This window comes from Chamaea fasciata, unplaced genomic scaffold (genome assembly GCF_029207755.1).
Source record: "Chamaea fasciata isolate MVZ Bird 193981 ecotype frontalis unplaced genomic scaffold, bChaFas1.0.hap1 SCAF_2, whole genome shotgun sequence".
NCBI classification, from domain to species: domain Eukaryota; kingdom Metazoa; phylum Chordata; class Aves; order Passeriformes; family Sylviidae; genus Chamaea; species Chamaea fasciata.
In genome coordinates this window covers 74,255,219-74,282,872 of record NW_027094087.1, presented here as the reverse complement: position 1 = coordinate 74,282,872, position 27,654 = coordinate 74,255,219, and the positions used below count along the sequence as shown (strand labels likewise).

The window sequence follows — 27,654 nt, the reverse complement described above, 5'->3', positions numbered from 1 at the left end:
GAGTGACCATTAGGAAGTTAATAATAACAAACTGCATATCCAGAGTTGCTCCCATTGTAAGAGAAGGTACTGTTCCAATGAGAGGAAATTATATCTGAAATGAACTGCAAACTTAAAAAATGAATGTTGGAAGTATGATGACAGCAACTCTTACTCTGTTCCTCCATTAGTAAGGAGTTTGCTTAGCGGAGCACTGAAGCAACTGGCCTCTCTTCCTATTTCCTTACCTTAAAATCACTGCACAGGCTGAATTCTTAATGAGCCCTGGAGTGGAAAGGAGAAAGTAAAACTGTGCAGACATATGGATTCATCAAGAGCAATGAAGATCACAGAAAATGGATGCCACAGACTACTGTACTTAATAACACAAACAATAAGACAAAACTAATGGCAAAGTAAGTTTGAGAGTTTTTTAAATACAGCTGGGAAAATATAGTAAGCGACATTCAAATAAAGAAATACTTATCTAAAAGAAATGGTTAACAAGCACAGTGGCTTTTTTTTTCCTGTCAGTCTTCAACAGTGGGAGAGGAGTTGTATGCTCTCTAAAAGACATTTTTCAGGAACGTATCCTTAAGAACTGAAATCCCTAGGGAGAATCTTAAGTGCAGGAAATCACTGAGTGCAGATCAGTTACTTGGATAGTTCTGTAAAAACATTATTCGCTACAGATTCAGTTATGCCATGAAGCCACAAATCATGGAAGGAATATAAGGGCAACATCATTACAAAGGAGAAGTATCCATAGTTCCTGAGACAGGACATTGGAACAAATTAGAGCAGTCCTTGCATTTACAGTTGCAAAAAACCTAAAATCAAACCAAAACCACATTCCTTGACTCATGCAACTATCATGTATTAAGGGCTCTATTTCATTGGAAGTCCTTTTTGTCTATCTATTCAGCACAAGGAAAAAATTCTTTTCCCTTTTCAGTGAGTATATACTGTACTGTAGATTACAGAGTCAACAGTTGAGTGCTTGCTTCTTTTTAGAAAAAGATGCAAACAAAACGTGGCCTAGCATGCAAAAGAGTTTTTAAAGTCATAATCTTGTGAGCAATTAATTTATCAAGTAAATAAAAAAATAAATTAAAATCCTGAGGTATTTAATAAAGATAGTTCTTCTGAAAGAGACAGTTAATGTCAATATGCTAAGTAGACCTATTCATTAGTGTACTGCAAGAGAAAGTTGACTAAATAGTTGAAGCCTGCAGGTAATCATTTCAGTTAATGAAGTATGGAAGATTGTAAATAACTCCATACAGATTTGCACAAGATAGGAGACTAAATGAGAAACACCAATTTCTGGTAAAGTAAATGATCATTTCTATCAGGAAAAAAATGCCAAATACTTCTAGCTTGAGATAGGACATTTATCTAGAAATTACATTAAACTCTTCAGTAAACAACATGTAGAAGTTAAAAAAAAAAGTACATTCTGTGGAATTAAGCTGTATCGGTATGACTGTCTTAAAAAACTTCAGTGCAATTTCAGATTTCCACATTTTTTTAAAATGTAAGAGAAGAAATTGAAAGATCCAAATTTCATATTGATTTTTGTTTCAGTTTTTAACTAATTAACAAGTCTTTCAGTGACATTGTGTGCAATAGGACATTTTGCAATGAAATTTGCGTGCTCTGAGGTCCCTTTCTCTGTAGCTTGTTTTGGTTCTTATACATATAAAGATGCAGGATAACACAAATGAGATTGAAAACAAACTCTGTATATCTTCTTCATTTTATTAGGAAAGTGGTTAGGAAAAAAATTGCATAACAGAAAACTATTAAGGATGTGAGAGATTGGAAATAATCACCAATATTGTAAATGTAACTCCCAAATATCCAGTGAATGCAATACTACTGAAGCCTCTCCTGTTCTCTGCTTAAAAAAAAAAAAAAAGGATAAAAAAATCACATATATACTTACATGAGCGTTTAGGTACTTAATTAGAATATTCATGTTTTATTATCACAACAAATCTAAAATCCCCATACTGTTAAAGCAGTTATTAATATATTGCGAGTTATTTTACTAATATCCAGAGGGATCCATCTAGGTCACAAGACTCCTACTTCTTTATCTCTGAGAATTCAAACATACAGATGATCCACCACAGCAAGCATGAGAATCCCCGGGGCACATGTTTTAATAATGCCTATCCTAAAAACACTTCTATTTTTTCTCTCCTATGATAAAGAAAATACAAAATACAATGTTTACATTTAAGCATGAAATGTCTGTCTGTTAAAAATGACTGTCTCTGTCAGCTATTACTAAGCAGGCCTAGGCCAGATAACCTCATTGGAGAACACCAAAAATATTCCTAAAGCCAGGTGTGATGAAAAGTTCTATTAAGACAACAAATACAGGAGAAAGCTAAGTAAAACAAGTCACATATTTTCAAGGCTTATCTCCAAATAGTGTGAACTCCAGTATCACTGATAATCTAGACAGTCTTCTACATCATGGTTATCTCGGTGGGTGATCATGCATTGATGACAGGTGATCCAAGGACTCAGAACCTGTTGCCTGGAGTCCCAACATGGCCTGTTTCACAAATACACAGCAGTACAGGAAAGTGTAAACTGTATCAGAAAGCAGGGTCTAGAAATTTGCAAGGACAATTGAACATTGAACAACAAGGAAAAGGAATTAGGGGAGCTAGAGGATTCTTCCCCCAGACTCATATTTAGACAAAATGAGTCTAACATGGAACTCTTACTTTGGACTGATACATCCAACAGTACTTCAGACTGAACAGTCTCTCTTTCCATTGTTAGTGTCAACCAATCGAAGCTCTGTTCTCTGTTCTAACTAAATGGGTGCATGTGGGTTGCATGCCAGGACAAATTGTGCCCTCAGTCTCTCCCACAGAGACAGAAAAAAATCCCAGACAGATTGCTTACATCATGCCTTGCCATCAATATCACCTGCCCTTCTAACTGTACCTTCTCAGAGCCTGCTAGTCCTACTGAAGGCAAAACCTATTGTTCTCATGCCCATCTATCAAGTGCACTGAGAGCATGAGTGTAACCCTGCAGCAGGCTTTTACAAGAACTGCAGAAAACAAACCCTTGGGTAAGGGTTACACACAGCTGAGTGGTGGTAAATAGGGGTGGTATGCAGTAGGTGGTTAAATGCGCTTACTGCTAAGGGGACTTCTGCCAGAGAGAGCCCAGCTGGAACATCAGTGCTGGAGCAGTGCCAGTAGGACTGCCAGGTCTAGAAGAGTAAGATTTCTTCACTCTCCAGCTAAGTAAGTTTTAGCTGAAAAATCTGGGAGACACATGAAATGTGGAGGTCTACAATGCCATTCTTGCAAAATCACTGTCAAGGTCAAAATCATAATTTCAATAATCTGTCCTTTATGTTATTATTATGCAGGTTCTTTTTTACCCTGATAAATTACCATTCTTCCTCTCTATAATCTGGGATGTTTCATAGAGAGCTGTACCCTTACTATCTCCCTAGTGTATCACTGTATGGATAAAACATTAAGAAAGAAAACAGTGGGATTCAGGAGCAAGGGGGCTATACCACTGATTTGACAGATTCAAAAGGTTAATCTTCAGCCACATCTTGTTCATTAGTCTAAATATACATTTAAAACATCAATGTGCTTTAAAGTACTTTGTCAGTACCCATTAAGAATGTGCATTGCATATTTCAGACATCTTGATAGCAATAGGTGCTGAAAAGCAGGCAGTGTTCATCTTTTTAATGAGTGGTTTTCCCTCTGAGTGCACTATGGGGCTATGATGCACCATAAAGTGACCCTGGTATGTCCTGTGGACATGCAAGAGCAACCCAACTCTGTGAAAATCAGGCAATTAAAAGGCATAATGTGTGAGCATGACTTCAAAGCAGCTATTCTTTGAGGTCTTGATTGTAAGCCCTACTTCTTCCCACTGATATAAGGGAGGTGAGGAGGTCTAAGAAGATCTTTCTAATACTGGCCACCTACACTTGGAATGTGGACAGCTGAAAAAAAAGGAGCCACTGTAAGGCTATTATTCCTCCTCTGATACATGATGCACTTTTTCACATCATTCTGCTAACAGAGCTACACCGTGCAAGTAAATATCCTGCAGAAGATAGATTAATTGCATCTGCCAGTTAGGGACAAAACTACATCTATTCTGCTAAACATCCCTGTGCCCCAGGCCACGCAGTAAATAAACTTCTTGGTTGGGCTGGAAGTACGACAGCCGGCACTCCAGTCCCACTTGCTTATGCTGTCTTTCTGCCTCTTTGAAATAATTGTTTGGGCTTTAAGATGTTTCAGTTTGAATACCTGAAATAACAGGAAGGCTGTCGTGCAATCTGTCAGCACAGAACGGTGTGTACACAGCATGCTGCTAAGGGAATGAAGGATATGGCATCAGAACATATGGTGTGTTTCAAAGTACATGGCCCATTGGGATGGCGTAGAGGACTGTGTAGGGCAGAAGAAACCAAACCTGGCATGGTCCTGGCTGAGGAATGATTTGTCCTCAGGAAGAAGCATCTCCTGAACTGAACCTGGGCTCACCTTGGAGGGAGGAAACACTTTGATTTGATTCACCAGAGAGCCTAAGAATCAAGTAACACATCACCACTTCACAAAGAAGCATTTGATTTATTTGACAATGCCAACACATACAAGGCATCCTTTTCCACTGAAGCTGCAGGAACCAGTTGTGCAATGCATCTGTTCTGCCAGCACCTCTGTAAAACATAAGAGTAGGAGCAGAGGGTTTCACAAGCAAGGTCACGGACAGCAGCAGGAAAAACTGGTAGCTAGTAATGATGGCAGTGAGCTTCACCCAACAGCTCCAACACTGCTTGAACTGCTACTGGGGAAATGCCATCTCCTGTTGCCCTTATCCACATGCCCTATGGGAGTGAGTGTATGTAAAGTATGTCAAGGAGCAGCGTACCTCGGAAATATGAGCATGAATACTAGCACTCCACTGCTGTTTACTTTAAAACATGGGTACCAGGAAAGCAACTCAGTGCCTCTAGGAGGGATTATGCACAGTAGCACATGAGCAACTGGATTCTGCTTTCAACATAGGGAACAAGATAATTGCCAGGCTTTTAGCATGGTACCTTCTACATGTTGCTACAAAAACACTGCAATGCGAAACAATACCTGAAACTGAGAAGAGCTTTTGCTTCCCACATGCACACATGCTTATACACGTGAGTAAGTGTAATGTTAGCAGGATCACGGGGCACCATGCAGGGCTCAGACAGCCCCCACAGCTAAGCACCGTTTCACAGGATACCACCAGTCCCCTTCGGTGGAGCCCAGCCATGACTGGCATGGGCAAGACCACCCTGCATTCCTCCTCCGAGGAGCTGGGAATGCTTCAGGAAGATGTGCATTTACCCTTGCAGATGTAGCCTACAAATGACAACAGCTGAGCAACTGAATAAGTGAAAGGTAAGCTCAGCCTCATGACGACTTAGAAGTGACAGATAATGCCTGATCATATGTTCAGGGGTTTTTCTTTTCTTCTCCCATTACTGATTTGATCATTTTCCACTAGGTGAGCACACTGCTTGCTGAGGAATTGCTCTTCTTCACCAGAACTGAACACAGACAATAACAGATTCATAGATACCTTTTGGCAACTGTTTGCCACAGAGAGTTTGGGGTAGAATTTAAAACCACCAGAATAACCTTTCCACTGATAACTCATGTTTAGCAAATGACTGTTGCTTGTCCTTTGGAAGATCAAGTAATTTAAATTTTAAAATAGGTGATTTTAAAATTTAAGGATTTCTACCTCTGACTATATCTCCCCATTGCTGTTCCATAAACTGCCCTCTAGGCTATCTGTAACATCACAAGAAACCTCTGCTACTGCCACTAGAAATTGTTTAATACCCTGCAGATTAAAGAAGAAAGGAAAACTAGAAGAAAAGCAGAATGGAAATGTATGCCTTAGAAGCCAGTGGTTGAAAGAAATATTTTAAATAATGTCTAGGTACTCATAAAAGAAATAAGTGCATGCCTTGTGGAAATATCCAATTGAAAATTTCGTATTATTTCTTTCTTCTTAGTAAACCAACAAAGAGAAAAAAAAAATTAGTGCCAGAATCTTTGTAATCCACTGGATGCAGCTGACCATTTAATAAAGTGCTTGAGACTGTGTACTTCTGTCCGGACTAGAAGATTTGGTAAATCAACCTCATTAAGAGTTCATGTTATAATTATGGAGCATTGCTGGGCAGGAAATATATCTATGAACCAGAATATTTCGTGTACCTGGAAACTTTTTTTCCCCCAGATGAATGTCAGCAGAGACTTACTTACCTAGAATTTTTGAGAATTCAGATTCATTCAGCAATATTTGAACAATGGTACACTTCTCAGGAAGGAAAGCAGTATTTGAATTCTGAGAGTACACCTTACAGTGAATAAACAGACATTCAGCTAAAAATCCCCCTTCTGATAAAGCATTAGGAAGGGGTTTAGTAGGTATAAGTGCACACAATTGTACTGCAACTGTCAATTTATTTACTTGTGTAAATAGTACCAATGTCACAATAAAATCCCATATATTTACACTACTGAGTGGTAACCAAAGTAACATCAAGAGAAACATACGACTCGGACCTAGCCATAGATGACTATTTGAAACCACTGTCTGACTTTGCATCTGAAAACTTTTTTTTTTTTTCCAGACACTTTCATATTCATCTGTGGGTTTTAATTTTCTTTCTCTGAGACATTTGCATTTGCATTTCCTGGTAAGGAAATTGCATGCCTATAAAGCAGATCAAAATTTAAGGATTAATTTCACTTAGAATAAATAAAATACATTCGTCAAACACTCCTGTATCACAACACATCCACAGGATATGTGAATTACATGAGACTACTGGTGACATGAGCTTTACAGATTGTGTCTTTACTTGGAGATATCTTTCACATCCAATATAAATGTCTCCTAAAAAAGGATCTCCCTCTCTCCCATGTCTGCCTTCAAAACACTGAGCAAAACTCTTGTTTCCATTTTTTGAGCAGCACTGGTTCTTTCAGAGTACATGTCCCCTGCATTCACAACTGGATGAATGTATTGCTGTCAGTCTCTTTTCTAACTTATCATATCTTCTCCTGCCTTTTAAATTCACATAATGCATTATTCACAGCAAGAACCAAGCTTTTCTTTTGTGTTCAAGATGTCTATTACACTTCAGCAAATGTATGAGCAATAACTGCTTCCTACAAACTCAGAAACTTGCAGTGTCAAACTTGGATGTAACAACTTAGCTGACTAATCGGTCTCTACAAACTTTTATGAGATTTGCTTTAGAGTTAAAACACTGGAAGAAAGAATCTATTTTACCACAGGTACCTGTATTTTATAGTAATGAAGGAAAAAATGTCACCAGACCTTTAGCTTCTGAAGAGGTGTGGATTTTACTGTTTTCTTCAAGTCTCCACTAAGACTCTGTGGGCTGCTAGCATAGTCACTACACAAAATAAGGTTGGTTCTCCTGAGCCACATTTCTATAAATTTTATTCCTGACAAACAGGAGCAAAGGCAACAAAAAACAGTCAAGGGAGATGTACTACGAAACAATAAATATAGTATTAAAAAGCTTGCAAAAGGAGAATTACACACTTTGAAGCACACAGCCTCTACCATACTGCACCCACCTTCTATTCAAAGGTAAATAAATTCTCCATGACAGCTCCTAATGGTCTCCACAGTTGTTCACTGAACTTGCCCTCAAGTTACAGGGTAATAAAGGGATAACGACCCTTGGCTGACTAAACGAGGAGGTGGGTCCTCTCATCAAAGCCCATCTTTCATTACTTGCCCTTTTCTTTCGTTCATCCAGTGAAGTAGTATCTCATAACTACAACTAAATCACTAACAATTAATGGCCTAATATATCTTCATTCTAGTTAAATCCCTCCATGGAGCATCACTGTGGTAATGCTCCAAATCTAGGTTATGGTTTGATTAAAAGTCAGCAAAGTAGTAATGACAACCCTTAGTTCAACTAAACATAGGGAGGCACTTGCTGTTACTATCCCTATAACATCATGTTGTCAGGCTTCTTTTTCCAGATTATTAAAATTTTTACACAACATATAATTGCAATTCTGCTGAATCCACTTTTCCTATTCATCTGCTATTAGCTTGTTAAATTTTGGTCCCCCTCATAGGAGGCCACCTACATACATCCTGAAAATCTGAGAATTACATCTGTGAATACATGTTCTGACCTGCTTTCAGCTTGACATCCCCACAAAGAGGAATACAATCTGAATTTATTCGATACAAACAGACAAGAATTTACCTGGATAACCAGACTGCTACAGCAAATTTCTGCCAAAAATAACTATTAAATTTAGAATAAATACTATCTTATTTTGTTCTATCTTTAAAGGACTTTGAGTATAAGGTGGGGATCTGATTCTTCTGAATTCTAAAGTCAAAGATGATGTGACCAGTTTTTAAGGGTACTGATGTCCACTGTACTTCAACACCACTTCAAAAAGGCTCTCAATGCACTGAGCACCAGCCAAAAACTCAAGAGATATTGAAGGCAACCACACAGCCTCTAATCTCACTGGACACAATAAAAAACAACTGTCTGAAACTAGCTTTACAAAAGTGATGAAACTCCTGTTTAAAATGGTTATTACACAATTGTATATTGTTGTTGCCTTACATGTAGAAGCTGACTTACTGTTAAGCCAAAACCAAGCCAAAATCAGGCTAAAGTCAACAGTCAGAGAAGTAGAATAAACAGAGATATCATTACAGATTCCTCATCTGAAGAAAGAAACCACCTTATGCACAGTCCTTGACACAGGAAAAAAATGGAGATGACCACCTCCCTTCCTTCAGGCATCCACTAACTGGGATTTTTCTATTTTATACAGTTAACAGCTCCATAGGAAATTTAGAGAAGGAAAACCTGGATCACATGATTTCTAAAATGGCAAACAACCTGAGAAATCAAATTTCACTAAGCCTTGCTGATGCTGATTTTGTTCTCATGTTGATGAAGTCAGCATGCTGATGTTGATTTCATTTACCCCACAGATCACTGATTTCACCACATCCTCTGCATATTAATGGCAATGTGATCAATTATAAATACATGTTCTAGCTGATAATCACTTTTGTGTTTTCCTCCAATTAGTTAGTATGTGAATAAAGTCATTTTTTAGGCTTTCTGCAAATATTAACTCTATTACCAGCGGTCCCTTTTGTGGGTAAAAATTAGACCTGTTTATAGTTCAGGATGGAAAGATTTTCATGTATATATGCTTCCTTCCACACAGACACCACAACTCAGGGATTCACAAAGGAATTTCATTGAACTGACGCATGAACCATGTCTTATTTATTCTATTTTTGTCAACTATTCGACATATGCTGTAAAAAATAATTCTACGAACAAGACCACTCAATTACCTTTTACACTTCTTTCCGTTGTTTTGTTTGAGATTTTTGTTGGATTTTTTTGTTTGGCTGGTTGGTTGTTTTTGTTGTCCTACTCTCTGAAACACCAGAGTCTTTTTTGCACAAGAGTAACAGGGCTTGCTATACCAAACTTGTAAGGAGATTCAAATTTCACAGGAGTAATTCTTTTTTTTTATTGGTAGATGCTGATCAGCTTTGTCATTGGAGCGTGGATATAGCTTTTATCAATATTTTTTAAAACAGAGTCTCTGACACATTTTATAGCCAGGGTAATATGATGGGACATTTGTTTCTAATTTACAGTTCTTTTCTGTAACTGTTCATCAAACATGAATGTCTTTAAAACTCCTCGCAATTAAAAATACCATTTTCATTCTACTTTCAATCACATGAACTCGCATGAGGAAAGAATATTGCCCTAAATTTTCCACACTCCAGGAGTAAGTACATTCCTTAAGGATGTTAAGGAGTACAGGCTGGATTAGATGTACTGGCTGATCTTGTTTTACTGACGGGTAAACAGTGTGTTGTAAAATGTACATATGTTGGTTATTAAGGTAGTTTGACAAGTTCTAGATACATCACAGAATTAATAAAAAAACCTTCAAACGAACAAAACCAACAGAGAATATGAGACATTAGGGGGCATTTTTGAGTCAGTTCTGAGGAAATGCCCAGGACTGATGTTCTGTGTTGCTAGAGGCAGAATTCTTCATATCAGATTTGGAACTGTGGTCTTGGTTGCTTATAATTAGACGGTCCTAGAACACTTTTTTTGAGGAATTCAAGGAAATAAAGGCCAAGAATCCTGGCAAAATTCCAGTGCTGGTAATTACATTATATCTCAATTTTTTTTCCCTTAAATTGCAGCTGGGGAAAAAGAGTCCATGTTCTTTCTAATGCTGACAGGGAGAAAAACCAAAACCCCATTGTTCTCATGCTTCTAATGGGAAAGCATGTAGTGTTTCTAATTCAAAAGAAGAGTGTATGAAGGACCTGCAATTGCACTTTGGGCAGTGCAGGAGAAGTGTGAGGTGCTGCTTTTAATTGAGAAGAGAAAACCTATTTTTTTTCCTATAACATAGTTATATTACTCATTTACTTTAGAAAAGTATCATGCATTTATCATGGCAACCCAAAGCAGAAGAAGCAGCTAAGATTTTGCAGACTCTTCATAAAAATCACGTACACATTATAGGTCTGCTAATTCCTGCAGAAAAGATTTAATTTTACTGTATACTTCAAGTATTTGCCAGCTCTTAGAAGAAGTATATTCCTGGGGTTCAGGTCTTCACTGCTTTTAAAATAGTGGATCGTCACCCTAAGAGAGCTGGCAAAACTAAATTTGAGTAACAGATGGAAATCTTCCTTTGTTCAGCTCCTTTTAGGGTTACTGTATCCAGCAGCTACTTTTCTTTACTGTGTGTGTCATTTCAACACTTCTTTCAAAGCACTTTGTGCTTTCCACCAGCCTGGGATTCTGATAAAATTCTTCAGGAACTAATGAGAGCTAAGAAGTGAGTGCAATTACAACATGCCACTCTGAGCAGCTGACGCATTTTTCAGCAAAATTTTGGTAATTTTCCTTTGAGGAATACAAAGAAAAAGGAGAATGGAATTGGAAGGCACAGTTATGCCACAGCTCTGGATTCAGGGTCAAGGGACATGCCCTGGCCTGAAAAGCACCTCATTGCTGCTGAAGAAATTATCCACACTGTCTACATGAATAAAGGACCCAGGTCAGTTTTCACTCTGAATACAATCTAGTACCTTCCAGCATTCCAGATGGTATTATTCCAAAGCCCAGAAATACAGAGAGATTGTGTATACCTTCTTTACATATATGTCAGCAACAAAATACCTCTAGGTTTCTTTGCACCTTCCATGGGTGGAAGTGTCAGGGTAGCAGGGAGAGCCCAACCTTGCTACAAGACATAATTCCTACTAGAATTAGCACAAAATCACTGAAAAGCAGAAATATACACAGACAGAGAGTCTTACTTTGTCACCTCTACTTAGGTATTTCTGTCCTGAATTATTTTTAATGGGGACAACTCCCAACCTTTTTGCTTTCTGTGTAGGTGTCTGCATTGTTTGAGGGCTATAAGGACATGAAAGTCATCTGTGTAGTTTCAAGTACTTGAGAAGAGAACAAATGCATTTTTAAAGCAGAAAAATCTGAAGCTTGTTATTCTAGAGGTAAATTGTTAACCTTTTCACTATCTAACGGTCCATGGAGTTGAAGAAAAGAATAGGATGTGGATCAAGGTTCCTTTTATTTTCCTCTCTTTATTCTTTGGAGATTCAATTCACCTCAGATCAGTTAAACTGAAGTTCTTTCTTTGTCATGAAGTTTCCCAAAAATAGATCCTAGGGTTTAAATATCATTTACATCACAGTCAAAAGAATAATCACATAAATAAGAATTTATGAATAATTAATCACAACTGCTGTTACATTAGCACAATACTATTTTTAATTTATGGGGCCCACAATGGCATTTTTACTAACCTGACAAGGGGCAAGTAGCAATTAAATAAGCACACTGATTAACTGATGAGTCACTGCATAGGCATACAGAGATGGATTGATTGATTGATTGACTGATGAATCCTTCCACTGTGATCATGCCACAGCATACCTGAATGACAAGGAAACTCTTGTGTGACAAAGTGTCCTCAACAACAAAGAGATTATAGAAGTATCACAAATATAGAGAAGTATTGTTAATGCTATTTTTGCTGAAAGGGAACTATTTTGCTCTCAACAAAAGGGATGAAATCTAGACCCTGTTTGCAGCTGCCATAATCTGCTGAGCGCTTACGATTCAATGGGGAGAAAAGAGCTGTGCTGAAGTGCTCCCGTAATGATCCTTCTGCTTGAAGAGTAACTGAAACTTTCAAAACACTCAAGATGTGCCCATTTTTACACTCCTGGTAGTGAAAGGAAACACAGTGTTTTTCGTCTGAAAATGTCAGATAAGATACGTGCTCTGGTTTTGTACCTCTTTTCTTGTTTCCCTACCCAGATGTCTACTAATTCATATAGCTCCATTGAAACAGAACAACTGACTAAAACCAGTTAAAGACTGGGGAGAAGCTACAAAAGGGAATTTGAAGGAGCAACTTTTGGTTTTCTCTTTCTTTCAGGTAGTAGCATGTGAAACTGATACTTACAATGTATTTAAAAGCACCAAAAGATAAAAGCATGGATGTCCATTTTTTCTATGATAAATTAGTCTGGCATTTCAAAGGATGATATTGTGGATGAAAGCAGTTAGAATTTTCAATCAAAATTCAGTTCTCATTTGGCTTGCAGAACTAAAACTTTCCAGACAGATGAGGTGCTGCTTTTAGCAAAGTTACATTTGCCTGTGAAAGGGAGCACACACAGACCTACAACCAGTAAGCAGCTAGTCACAGAGCTAATATGTGGTGCTTGAGACAGGCTGATACTGTTGTCCTCCCTGATTCAGACATGCAACTTCACCTTCATACTCTTGTTTTCATTCTGAAGATACTGGTTTTACTCCAGTGTAGTACTGGGATAACCTCTGAAATACCAAAGTGTCTTAGGAGTGCAAACTTTCTTTCTTCCTTGCTTTGCTTTCAAGACTTGAATATTATTTACAGATACAGAAAAATTTATATAACTTACAATCTGCTTTCTATTTTCAAATTACCAAGATAGGGCATTATGAAAAAGAAATTCATGCTATGAATATTTTTCTAAACTATGTAAGTTCATGCTCTAAACTGCCTATTAAAGATAGAGCATAGCTGTATTCTAACATTATTTAGTATTTGCTAATTAGATTAATAGATTATTAGTATTTAGTATTAGCTATTATATTATTTAGTATTTGCTTTTTATTTTGTACTCAAACCAACTAAAACAATGTTTTAATACCAAAAGACGTGCAGAATACCAGAAAAAGAAAACAAATGCTCTAGCAGAGAAGACATAAGTTCAGGTATGAAGGACGGGATGTAGATGTATTTATTTAGTCATCAGACCAGATGAGAACATAAATTAATATAAACAGCTCTCAGGTCCACTGTTTCATAGTGTAATTGGAACTGTTCAAACATGTCTCTTAAAATCAGATGTCCCTTCCAATTCATGCAGATATACTACTCCAAAACCTACATCTATACCTGGAAATCAAGGGAGAGTCATACAACTTAAGTGAAGTGTTGACAGGGAGAGAGTTGGGACATTTCCACTGCTGTCAACAAGGAGGAAGGCAGTGTTTTGATAAGAGCAATTAGATCTTCAGTAGGTCATTGTCTGGAGATGTGTATCTGGTTCCACTTTTTATGGGGATAACTGAAGGCCATATTTCCCACTTCTCTACAGTGCTTGATCACAATCCCAGAATTAGTCAGAGATTGGTTAAGGTTGGAAGCTATCTTTGGGGGTCATCTTGCCCAAAACAGGTTCTCAGGTAGGTTATGCTTTGGTGAAATGACTTGGGAATGGAGAGCTGTTCTCAAAGCTCTGCTTCCCTGACAGCTGGGACAGGTCCTGAGCAGCTCCTGGGAAGGAGAGTGCTGAAACAGGAGGTTCAGGACAAACTCAGGCCACTCCCCTGCACAAAGGCAGGTGCCAGGCAGACATGGACACGGTGTTTCAATAGCTCTGCTGGATGATATGAAGTCCTGCCCATCTCTGAAGTTGGGTGATTAAAAAAATTCAGAGTGAAGCAGAGGCAGCAGGCAACAAAGCAGCCAGGTGGAAGAATGGAATCTGTGAATAAAAGCACATCTCCTTACACACTGTGCTTCAGGAACAGTACTTTGACACAACCCTATTTATTTCACAAAGGAAGTACAAAGAGAGATTCAACCTCATTGTCATTTTCTCCTCTAACACAAAGGATCCTCGGGATTCTAATTACTAGCTAGCTTCTCACATCAAGAAAGGGAAATGCTGGTAGGAGACATGGAATTTATTTTTAAGAAGATAAAATTGTGAGCAGGTTTTTCTGATGAACCACAAAAGAGCAGATGCCAGCATGTTTAAAAAACTCCAAAACAGACACAGTAATTTTAAATAAGACTAAAAGACAAGAGGTGCAAAAGGGGATCAAAGCAGCATCTGGTGATTTCTGAGAAAAAGAGAAGCTGACTTTAAAAACAGTGTTAAACCTTTGTTGGATTAGCTGTTATCAAAGGCATCAATAGAAAAGCTTCAGAGGAACTGATGAAGTGACCAACAGACTGCCTATCATAACTTAAAAAGTTTTCTGTGAAGTAACCAATGCCAGTCAAACTTTTGTTCTGAATTTGCTAATGAAGTGACCTATAACTTGAACTTCAAAGCTCAGAAATCATGTTTCATGAATACAGTGTAAGTCAGTCATCTGGATATAAAATTGAGCTTGCCATAGTTCTTTAACAGATTTTATATTTATAAAAGACATCTATTCATAATATACTGACACTCAAAGGAAGAGACATGAGGCTGTTCCAACTGAAACGTTCATTTTTTTTTTTTTCTTTTCATTTTTTTCTTTTGCCAGAGGAAGAGCTTTCTTTGAATTACAGCCAGAACAAATGGTTGTAAGGATCAGGAATCGGGTTCCTAACAGTCACTCTTAATCAGCTAAATATGTTAGATCTCTAGGGCACAAGACGGTCTCCAAAAATTTGCCAAAACTATGCAGATCTGGCACAATCCTTGTAATAGATGCCTCAGTCTAAGTAGTTAATTTGAGTTGGCCAAAGACCAAGCAAGAGAATGAAGCTGCTGTCAGGCAAGAGAAATGAATGCGAAGGCTGTGCTGACAAATTCAGCATGGTACACTCAGACTATGTGCACTCAAAGAATTAAATGAAGACTCACTGGATGACTTGCTACTTTTAGCCTGGTTAGTAATGCCTAGACAAAGCTTATGTACACTATCTCTACTAGAAGCATCATATTTAAAAATTATATGAGGGTATTTAGCCATCTTCAAACTGAATGGAAATAGACCCAGTTTGTTTCAAAGCAGTGATTCACACTGACTTCACCCTTACAAAAAAAGAACACTGAGGTGGTACAAAATTACTAGATTCAGTGGATCCTTGCAGAAATTAAGAGCTTTATATATTTTAGTCTTACTAGTGTAGATTTGAGTTTGCCGTACTTGCATCAATTTCAGCAGAGACTGCATGAGAAACCACTACTGGTATGAGCAGAAAAAATTCATTCCTGAAGACAATTCTTGCAGGTGCTTCTGTTTTAGCATTCCTGCTCTTGAGACCTTTCTAGAGCTGAACAAATGCTCTAGAGAATTAAAAAGAGCACAGGGAAGCAGGGATTAGATTTGAGTGTAGATTTTTTTTGTTTGGGAGATTTTTGGGGGGGTTTGGGGGTTTCTCTTTTTTTGAGAGGAAAATCCAACACAAGATGATGGTAATGCTTAAGTTAATACACTGCTTCACAGCTTTCAGTGGGAGAAGCTTGGGGCCAGGGTGAGCTCTATTGCCTTTCAAGAACTCTCTTAAGAATCTTAGAAGGAACCTAAGGGAAATTTTACAGTGTTGCATTAATGTAATTAAGTAGGGTAATGCTAAAGCTTTCTTTAACCACTGGACAACCATGAATACTACTATAAGTAGAATAAAAAAAATAATTCATCATTGGAAGGAACACTTTTGCCTCTGAATACATGGATACTTGTCTCAACCATCACAGAACAGCATCTTTTTACAAAACAAATGCAAGTATACTGCAAAAGACGCATGCAAGAAACAGAGACCAAACCAACCAAACAACCAAAACCTCGAAACTTTGATAGATTTGTTAGTAAATATTTAAAAAAAAAATACAGAAATGCTTAGGAAACACAGTGACTTTAATCTACCAGGAATAAGACAATCAAAATTTCAAACAGGGAAAGGAAAGTATACTAAGGATTTTTAAATGAACTGCTTAATCCACTCTTAGACTCCCTGAAGTGTCTTAAACTTTGTCTTGCATTGCTGTAAAAGGTCTCCATCTGACTTTCATATGGAGAGCAGTTTTCTGGTTTTCCAGAAGTATTGAGTAAATGCTCAAGATCCTTCTTGGCATAACACGCTGAAGATTCAATTTCTCAAAGGCCCTTTCATTTTAAATGCTATGAACGTATTTTCTCTCTCCTACTTTTCCAACATCATCAAGACTCATCAGCAAGTTCTTGCAGAAATAAGAAAAAGTGGATTGTTAACAACATAATATTGTCTGTCTTTTTTTAAGGGCTTAATATGAGATAAACTGCAATATTTGGATGCAAAGTTTTAATGATTCCTAACACATCAGGAGAAAGATTAAAGCAGAACTAAATATTAAGAAGTCTTATCTAGAAGTAGGTGAGAGGAAACTCTGTTTAGGTCTACGGGTACTGCCACATGCAATGAAAAAAGTGTTTGAACAAAGAAAGTTATCAACTTATATTATGATTTTAAAATTGCTGGTGACTTAGTCCTTCCAAAAGCCATACTCAGGCTTTAGGATAAACACATTTTTCTGTTGCATGAAATGCTAACAGAATGTGGATTATGAAGACACAGACTGTTAATATTAAAGATTTTGCTGCATTTAATGTTATTAAACATTAATTTATACAACAAGCTTTCAGACACTTTCGTCTAGCCTGTCATCCCTATGCTACCTTATAATCAATAGAGATAAATTAGGTCCTCCAGAGGGTTATTAATTTTATTTTGTCTGAGAAATGTGAGATGACTTAACAGCTTAAGACAGAACTGATGTAAGAACAGTGATCTAGATCTTTCTACAACATGGCTCACAATAAGTGAAGTGTGAACAGAATTGCTAAATTTTCACAATGACTGAGAAAATAGGAACTTTACAGAGGCCATCAAAGGTCTTCTGTGCTTTCAAAAATTAGGTAATATCCTGGGTTTCAAGTCCCAGTTGAGTTTAATTCTCAGGAATGGAATGCCACTGGGCACTCAAATTGAAATTCAGATTCATATTTAACAACATAAATTAGTTAAGACTTCTTGTCTAAGAAAAAAAGTGACAGATCCAGAGTCTGTTGATAATCTTTGGCAGAGATCAGATTCTTTATATACACATATCAGATTAAGGTGTTTAATCAAACTCATTTATTTTTCAATTACAAAAATCTGCCCAGATACCTCCTAACAGTCAGACACCTATTGGTGTAGCTCAGGTCACAAAGAATTCCAGGGAAATCCTCCCAGTTGAAACAATATTAAAGTTAACAGAAGAATGTATTTCTCTTTATATAAAGAACATTAAAGAAGAGCTTATTTCTGACTTAGATCCTTACTGGTGTTTAACCACAATGTCATTCTCTGCTGTGATGCTATTACATCTCAATGAGAAGCTTTGGAAGAAACTGATATTTCACTGAAGTTGTATATCAGTGTATGTGGTATATTGCAAAGGGAAATGTGCTCTTTTGCATTTAAATGGGCAAGGAGATGAAAACAGTAAATTGAGGTTCATTACAAACAAACATAAGACTGTCCATTTGTCATACTCTCTTCCCCTGACTCAGCTGATGAGCAACCAAATCACTAATACAAGCTTGATACCATTTGATAGGTTTGTGCCTTTACCACACTTACAGAAAGATGTTGATTTGCATCCTGCAGAGTAACTAATATTCTGTAGCTAATTGTGTGCACTGCCATGACAGAACATCTAAAGAAGGACATTACCACATACATCTCAGAGGGAATAGGAAGATACTTCATTTATAGCCACCCATCTGTCTAGTCACAGCAGAATTACATACAAACACAATGCACAGATCACTATGTCCTTCAGGAACCACTCTCCCATCACAAAGGCTGGCTCTCTGCACAACTCAATTCACATACCAGTTCACTGTGTTGCAAGATTCTGTATATTGCATGCTTAATGACAGGCACAGAAATCTGAATTAGAGGGGAGAAGATAAATGCAAAGCATGATATCAACACAAGGAGAAACAATTTAGCTTTTTTTTTGCTTTTTTTTTTCTTTTGGTCCCCAGTACAGTATTTATGTTGCTGATGTCTCCCAATGGGACACTGTCCTGTGAAAGTGAAAAATATTGCAGAGGTCTTGTCAAAATGCAGTTGAGCAAAGATGAATGCACTTCTGGAGAACAGAAAATAAGTTTCTTTTTAGATTTAGATGACTCAGAGACTCTTAAGAGCAATTAACTGTTGAGAATATTGATAACTTATAATTTATCATAAACATGAAAGTAAAGGGAAGTACTATGCTGACGTCTCAGTGGCACACTCAATAAATACACCTTTTTTTGAAGAGTCAGAGAAAGCACTCTAACATATAAGCAAGGGACTCCACAGGGCATCCTTCCACCATGCTGCAAATCACTGAGGTCCCGAAGCTAATGCTGACCAAGCGCCTGTATCTGCATGAGGCAGCTCAGCATGGGGCACATGTCCTAACAAAAATGTAACATTACACCTAAGATAGAAGATTTCTCAGCAGGAAAACAGTTTTGCTGTGGCATCATACAAATTCAGTAGCATTGCTTTTAAATTACTCAGTTGTATGTTATATCCAATGACTCTGGAGCTGGTGTGAGATGTTGCCAGCTTCAGCATTACTGCAGTGGCAACCATTATGCAGTGTAGTTGCACAGTGCTGTCAATGCAAGATTAGATTAGGCTTGGAAAAATGCTTTTATTGCACTCAAAGATAATCTGTATTCTGAGCAACTGCCCTACCATCAATTAAGAAAACCAAAGTTTCTTCTGTTCTATATGCTGACATATTTGCCTTGGTGTATTTGCAAGTATGGATGTGTTTGTGGGAGGCATTTTCATGTTTATGTTTCTGGCAATAAGTGTCAGATCAATTCCTATCACCCTATATGGATTTCTGCTTTATGCGGTTTTAATCTACTCAGTGTCTTCTTCTGGCTGTCCAATCAAGACCAGATTTCCTCCATTTCTTTGCAAAAAACAACTGCAATTTCATTCAAATATTATTACTCTCATTATGTTATTCCGTGAAAACAGCTTTTACAAAATACACACAGACAGAAAATAAACCACCCATTTTTGCTCATATTTCCAGAATTTTCATGACTTTTCAGAACTTACTATACAGATTCATTAGTTATAATTCAAATTTTTTTTGCCTATAATGTGAATATTTATCATGATTTTGTTTAGAGAAAAAAGTTCTGTTCAATAAGGAAAACTGTCTTAGGTAAAACTAGAAGGCACCAACACAGACTTTGGTCTCCCCTTCCCAGTGGAAAAAATGGGGGAAAGAGTGTCAGAAAAGAAGGAGTTGTCCAAAGAAAACCTTTTATCACACAGAATTAGTTGAATGAAACTTTAGAGACTACTCTGCATGGACTCCTTCACTAAGGAGGTTGGGAAGAGGAGATTTCCATGTGACCCCAGGGAGAGAGACTCAGTAATCTGTGTCAGGGAAAGTGGTTGTATGGAGGTACAGCTGAGATTTTGGACATCCCAACAGGAGAACAAAGAAGAACCCTGAAAAGAGATGGGGAGGTTGAAAATAGAAGGGGAGAGGTTTAAACAGCATTGGGAGGAAGGATTCATACATGGAGCTCCTTACCTTGGGGGTGGAACCACCAAGGGGGAGAGAGGTGGGAATGGAGGAGGGAGAAGTGGGAAATCAGGAGATGCTGGACATCAGCAGGAGAAAACCTGGTGGTGAGTTAGAGGTCTGGTAAGACAGATAGTGCTAAAGGTAATCCTGCATCTGATATACTGCAGCTGTGTTAATTGCCAAGGAGTGGGAACAGCCTTGCCCTCACAGCTGGGTGTGATAAAAGAGGGAGTTAGTTGGAGTTTGCTGGCTGTGCTGTGAAGAGGAAGGGATGGGAGGTGGTGTGAGGGACAGATTAGGTAAGCCATTGTATGAGGTACAGACAAGGTTAGGTGGCCGTGCCAGGAACAGGAAGCAGCAAGCTAGAACTGCAGAAGGAAGAGGGAAGAAGGAGAGGAAGAGCCAGAGCTGTGTGGAGCTGCCCATAGGATTGCTACACAGAAAAGCCAGGTAATGAAAGACTTATGGATAACATGCTGCTGATACTTGAAGCACCCTGAGGTTTTTAAAGAAGCACTCTGAGTGCGTGGCTATCTCAGCTGTGACAGAAGGGGTGACACATGAGGATCCCAACCATATGAAATGGGAGGGGGAGGGGAAAAATGAATGCAAGGAGTTCTGGCTGCAGGCTGTGAACTTGAAACTGCTTATGAGAAGTTATAATCCAAGAGGAAGTGTGGGATGCCCTGCAAACATTTTGTATAAAATGTTGTGCAACTGGGCCACCAAGATTTAATATTGCTACACCACCAGTCATTAGAAGTACCTATAAAAAAAAATCAATCATGAAAAAAGCCTCCCAGACCAGTAAATATGTTCTGCCCTAATTCAAAAGACTTTAGCAATCAAAGGAAGGATTTGTACAGGTTTTAAAAATGTACAGGAGTATGTCCCTAGCAATAGTGAAGTGTATGTAAGAGGTCCTTGTTTCAAGTACAGAATGTTTTATCTTATATCATGCTACTTCAGCAACAAAACTAATTGGTGACACAGCAGCAAGACTGGGATCATCTATTTAAAAATTAAAAAATTACTAGGAGATTGGTCACACAAAACAACAAAAAAAATTACAAAGTTATAGAGGCCATTGGATCAGAAATACAGACACAGCTAATTGCTTAAATATATCACAGATGCACTCTTAATCTAGGCAAACGTGTGGTAATTCCTATCAACTTCTATTCATTGGCAGACTTTGTGTTCTTTCTCTGGCATACAAGCTACAGCATTTCCCAGGCATATCAGCCAATTAGGAAGAGGTCAACTTTCCAGGTTATGTTAAACTTAAATTTTGTTCAGATTAAAAAAAAAGCTACTGTGTCAACTAAAATTGTTGACAGGAAGGCATGCACTTAACCAGCAATCCTTTCTGAGGATAATTCAGCTGTGGCATGTTACAAGCCTGTTTGTGAAGCTCAGTGTAGTAAATAGGAGCTCATATTCCCAGAGGAATACAAGGCTTGCAAGATACTTTTTGCAATAACAAATGTACTACGTGTGGCATCTTGTCACCAATCTAGTAATTTAAGAACCATAATTTCAAGCAGCAACCTCGAGCAAATGGGATTTTTTGGGTTTTCAAAAAAACCTGTACAAAACGTGGGAAAACAATTGCCTGAAATAATGTTGTGGTTTAACCCCAGCCAGCAACTGAATCCCATGCAGCCATTATGTCAGGATGGGAGAGAGAATTGGAAGTGTAAATTTGAGAAAACTCATGGGTTAAGATAAAAGGCAGTTTAATAGGTAAAACGGAAGCCATGCAGAGAAACAAAGCAACCCAAGGAATTCATTCACCACTTCCCATGGGCAGGCAGGTGTTTGGCCACCTCCAGAAAAGCCAGGCTCCATCACATGTAACAGATGATTAGGATGAGAAAAGGCCATCACTCCAAATGTCCCAAATTTCCTCCCTCTTCCCTCAGCCTCATATGCTGAGCAGGATGCCATATGGTAGGGAGTATTCCTTGCGTCAGATGGGGTCAGCTGTCCCAGTTGTGTCCCCTCTCAGCTCCTCACACAGCCCCATCCTGCTCACTGGTGGGTGTGAGGTGAGAGGTAGAAAAGGCTTTGGCTCTGTGCAAGTGCTGCCCAGCAACAGCTAAAATACACCTCTGTTTTTTGTGATCACAACACTATTTTGGTCACAAATCCAAAACACAGACCCTTATCTGTGTTACTGTGAAGAAATTTAACTCTACCCCAGCCAAAACCAGCATAAAGAATGGACGTTTTATTCCAAAGTTGATATTTTAGAGAAACAAGGAGGCATGCTCTCGGTAATGTAACAGCCCTAAAAGACTTCACTGCTGTTTCTCATAATCACAGTTTTCTGCACCCACTAAGCTGATAACTGGCAAAACTCACTTAATTTAGCAAAAACAACTTCCAGCCATTATCTAATTAATCCCCTAAACTTGAAGACAGACCTGCAATAATGCCAGCACAACTATTAGGAAAGGTGCTCCTTCCAGCAGGGAGATTGGAACATGATGAGCTTTAATGCCCCTTTCAACCCCAGCCATTCTATGATAAAGAGCAATCTGGAATTTTCCCTTTAACCAGATGGTCCTGAAGAAAGAATTTGATGGGATATTGACTCTTTTTACAGCCACTAAAAATAGAAGCACTGTCACATTAGTGAGTAGAATGGAAGAAGCCAAAGTATTTTAGGTTTGCAGAAGGACCAGCCATTTGATTGCAGATATTAGGGAACAGGTTGCAGGAGATTTGAAGGAGCAGAAAGCCCTGACTGTAACATTTCCATGTCCCTTCCTGCTAAGCCACCTCCCTGTTGTTCTTCTGGGGCACAAGCTAAGGAAGTTTAACTCCAAGTACAAAGTTCAACTTTGTCCACCATTGCAACACTGGTGCAGCTGGATGTCACAGCTATCCCTTCATTCACACTCAGCAATGAATTCCCTGAGGAGCCCAGGACTTCCAAGACCAGTCTTCTACACAGATGAGCTAATGGACTGGCTGGAGACAAGGGACTGACTTCAAGCTAAGCGACTGATCTTCGAGCCATCTCCTGTCACAATTAATTATTTGACTGAAGAACTGCAGATACCTAAGCTGTCCATGGGGGAATTTTAAAGGGATGTAGAGATTCCCCTGGCAATTCCTTCAGTGCTTCATTCAATTTGGGATCTTAAATGTCTTGATTAATGTCCTGAGTATAGTGTCCCGGTCGGATCTTACTGGGGAATTAACCCTATCATCTGTAGGTAAGCCACCTGGAAACAGCCTGTAGAAATTTGCTGCAGCCACAGAAATGTCCATGGAGGACAGTACTTTTGCAGTGGTTGGAAGATGTTTTCTATGTCATTTGAGACAGCTTCTAAAAATGCACCATGCATGCACTGGGGTTGCCAGGTAGTACCACAAGCCAGAAGAGTGGTTGAGGGAGTCTTGTCCAAGCTGACTATACCAAAGACTCCCATTTCCACCCAGACCAGTTCTTTTGGGCGATTTAAACCTGAATGCAAGTATTACAGAATGCCACAGACCAATGTTTGGTGGTGGTGTTGTTTTGTTTTTGTGGGGTTTTTAATAAGTATTCTGTCCATTATACATGTCACAATACTTAGCATCAAAGTCATTCAGAGAAGGTGTGGATCTTGCTCCAAAGTGCTGGGGGAGAGTGTTAACATAATTTCTCCCTCCACACACCCAAGAAGGATATGCTGTGGTAAGAAGTCACAGCAAGATGGGAACTGCGGAATGACCAACTCTATTTCTTACCTTCCCGTAGTTTGTGTTTCCACAGAATCCATAAAACTGTAAAATTATATACAGAAATAGTAGGCAACATTGTATTTAAAACCCAGCTCAAATTTGGAAACTGAGAGCTTAGTAGTATTTGTTAAACAAGATTCAGCACAAAGCTAGGAATTGGGAAATGGCAAATCCTGCATGACATCTGCCAACAAACATAATCTCCCTAATTCTGAATTACTGTATTGTTAAAAACTCCCAAACCTTAAAATCCAATAAAGTTCTTTTATTTTTAGTCCTTCTATTCTCATTGTTAAATTCCAACTACATTTTCACAGGAACCATCAGACAAATGTATCCAAAATACAAAATCTGAACAATTGAATTAAGTAACAAAGCCCCTGTCAGTCACAACAAGTTTGGAAGTGTCACTGTTAACAGCACACCGTGTCAGTTAATAAACTTCCGTGTATGTAAAGTAACCTTGTCCTATTTAGGTATGTCCATGTCAAAGGGAAAAGTTAAGGGACTCTCAGATATATTTTCAATTTTAAATTATCACAAAGACCACATTTGAATCATAGAGATCTGCTGTGTCTTACTATCAAACCTTTATTTCTAGGAAGAAATATACAGAGCAGATCCACAGATGTATACACTTCCTAAATGGGCACTGCAGTATTGAGTAAACTTCACAAGCAATACCAGATAATGCTTGGGAGAACTCTAGAAGCCAACAGAGCTCTTTAATCCAGCTGCTTAAAATATGTAGCTCTGTCTTTTTGGATTATTAAATTTCACCTAACATATTAGTCTTATTTATGCTTTTTTGTACCTAGAACTACAAAACAGTCAAGGATGCTGCAGTCTGGAGAGATAAAAAGAGGAGATAGATATAACAGAGGTATCTTAAATTCTCAGCAGTTTGAAGAAGCTGCATACAGACTGTTCATTCTTTTTTTCTCATACAGGGAGTAAGGGCATGACTTACCACCAAAACAAGCAACCACCAAGAAACATAATCCCAGAATAAGCAAGGAAGGAAAACAAACATAACTTCTATCACACAGCAAAGTACGCTGAGAAAGTACTTGTAAGTTTTTACAATCTTTCAAAATTGTGTTTCCACAATTTTGTGTTCAAATTTTGTGTTTCAAAATTGGCGGGAAAAATTAATGGACCAAATGCTTGGTTTGGAATTATTAAATACAAACCTACCATTATGGTTCAGAAAGCCCTGGAAAATTTTCTGTGCAATGCTGCTTCCAGCTTAGACTCTTCCTTGGGTTGTCAATCCCCGATTACTAATCCATTTTATCCAAGATATGATTTGGCTGAACATTAGGTCTAATCTGATATGCACCTGAATATGTTCTTATGGTGCTGTCCCGTGCTTTAAAATCTCCAGGCTTTTTAAAACTATCTGTCTCCTGGGTTTTGCTATTTTTAAATCATTATCTTTGCCTAATACATAGAGAAACAAAATAGAAATATACACTATTTCTATTCCAGAACTCACATGTGAAAATCTCAAAAAGATAAAGGATACATTCTATAACTAAACAGATACACTGAACTGAAAAAAAACCAAAAACAACTCAAACAATCAAACAAACAAACCACACAAAAAAACCCCAAAGCAGCCACCAAACCAAAACAGTCTCAAGCATCAGATGTCATATTTTTAAACCAGTATCTCCAGCAGCTGTTGCATCAGCAGAAGCTTCTCTCTTCTATGGAAGAAGAGAACAAGAAGCCTTTTCCTGAAAAATACTTTACTGAAAATTAGAGAAACATAATAACATACAAATAAAAGAGGGTTTATTTCTAAGAGCTTCTCTGCAGCTTAATTAAGCATTGTTAAATTCCTACACAAGGTACAACAAAGAAGACTCATATCAGTAAAATTGAAGATTCTAATTTGATATCATAAAATCCTGTATTTTGTATTTCTAGCAGTGGACGCACCAATTTACTGCCTTCTTCCTCTTACGTTTAATACACTCACATTCTAAAAAGAAGGCACTAATATTATATGTTCCAAGTATTTTTCCTTTTTTTCCTTGCCTTGTTTTTTTTCATTTGGATTACTTTCTCATTTCTGCTTCTTCATTACTTCTCTCCCATATTAAAACCAGCTTTTTAATGAACCATCAGCTTATCCTGGCAACCCTGCAATATCACTCTGAGTACAGCACTTGCATTTGTACTTCACAAACATCCTGACACCTTTATGGAGTTCTTAAAAGAATAAACTTTGAATAAGGCTGCAGTCAAAGCAGTGATGTTTAGGAGGGAGAAAAGATTTACATATACTCATTAGAGTGCTCCTTCCAGATGTATTTTAAAAAAACCCCAAAAAACACAACTGCAAGGGGTCCAAGTTAATGGATTCACAAAAAACATATGAAATAGATTAATAATAATAGTAATTCTATTTATTTATGGAAGTACTGTGGCTAGGGAACAGTGACCTGTAGAGAGACACATTAAACACTGCAGATTTGCAAAACTGCACAGGAAATGTTTGTGGGGAGCCGGGCTGTGAAAGAATGTTTCTGTAAGAAATTAAACTTCACATTTACTCCCATTTGTTAACATGCACCATCCACAGCAGTGCAATTGCATTTCATTTTTGCCTTTATGTATTTATTAGTGTGCTGAAGGCAAAGTATTTACCAAGTGTTTCCATCCACACTGTATTTAAAAAAAAAAAAAAGTGTTTCCATCCACACTGTATTTAAAAAAAAAAAAAAAAAAAAAAAAAAGGTGGGAAAACCTTCAATTTGCCATGTCAAATGAGAGACTGATACAGCCTGGAGATGCAGAGCCTTTGCACAATTTCTCATCTATGAACTTCGGACCAGGTAATCAAAAGCTACACAACTCATTCCTGCACCTATAACCATCCCTGTGGCCCCTCCAAGAAGTCGATTCCACGTTCTGGTCTCAACATGATTATTTTATTGACATTGCTCTGCTGAAAGACTTTTGCAAATACCATCCAATTTTCCAGCTCTTTCTAAAAGATCAAAAGATGCACCTTGCATAGTAGACAGGAATTTACACTGATGAGTGCCTATTGTCTTGAATACAAATGCTGCTCACAGTGTTTGCCCAAAGCTAAATGTGTATGACTGTAATAACTAACTGCAGTTAGACCCTGAAAGCAGACTTTTATTGGAGATAAAAATATGTTTGTGCTGGAGAATAGCTTTTGCTTGAACAACCCTCAGGCTAAGATCTTCAGGGCCTCCTTATTAGGGAGGATGGCACTGAGCTTGAAACCTGCAATTCCAAATAAAGCAGCTGGAAAGGGCACGTAACTTCTGGTTGGAAGCAGTAACAAGTGTGCTAGGCTATTGCTGCTGGTCATAGACCCTGCAGGTTGAAATCCGTTTCTGGCAGAGATCTGCAGGCAGCAAACCACCCTGATCCATGGGCTCATTCCATGTAGTGAGAGGCAAGTTAATGGACTTCACAACCAGAGCACAACCTGGCCAGGACACTAACATATTTTTTCAGATTTTTTTTTTCAAGCACACAAATAAATTCATTTTGTGCTAAAGCACCCAGATAGGGTCCCCTTCTCAACCACCCTATTGCATATCCTTAACTGTTTGACCTTTCCACATGAGGCAGGTTGCTGCTCTTTCACCTAAAAGTCACATATCGAGGTCAAAAATAAAGCTGATTTTATCATGCTACTCACTTGAACAATATGTTTAAAAGATATGAAATTAATTTATAGTATTTCTTCAAAATTCTGCTAAGGAATAATTACTTTCAAGTATCACTCATATTCTCTCATATTTTTGATTATAAAAAGGATGGAATAATTTCAAAATTACTCAAAAAAAAAAGCTGTAGGAATTCAGCTATCATATGCTCACTAAATCATGAGTAAATAAAGAAAAAATATCAAAGTTA

At 38.0% G+C, this 27,654-nt stretch overlaps 1 protein-coding gene and 1 long non-coding RNA gene across 3 annotated transcripts in view; one reads left to right on the top strand and one right to left on the bottom strand.

The window, feature by feature from the left end:
* GPC6 (glypican 6) overlaps nucleotides 1–27,654 on the bottom strand; it is a 726,194-nt gene that overhangs the window by 609,251 nt on the left and 89,289 nt on the right. The window lies entirely within an intron of this gene.
* LOC136286017 (uncharacterized) lies at nucleotides 20,269–24,019 on the top strand. Its single transcript, XR_010719690.1, has 2 exons — nucleotides 20,269–20,457; nucleotides 22,791–24,019. It is a non-coding gene; the product is annotated as an uncharacterized lncRNA (long non-coding RNA).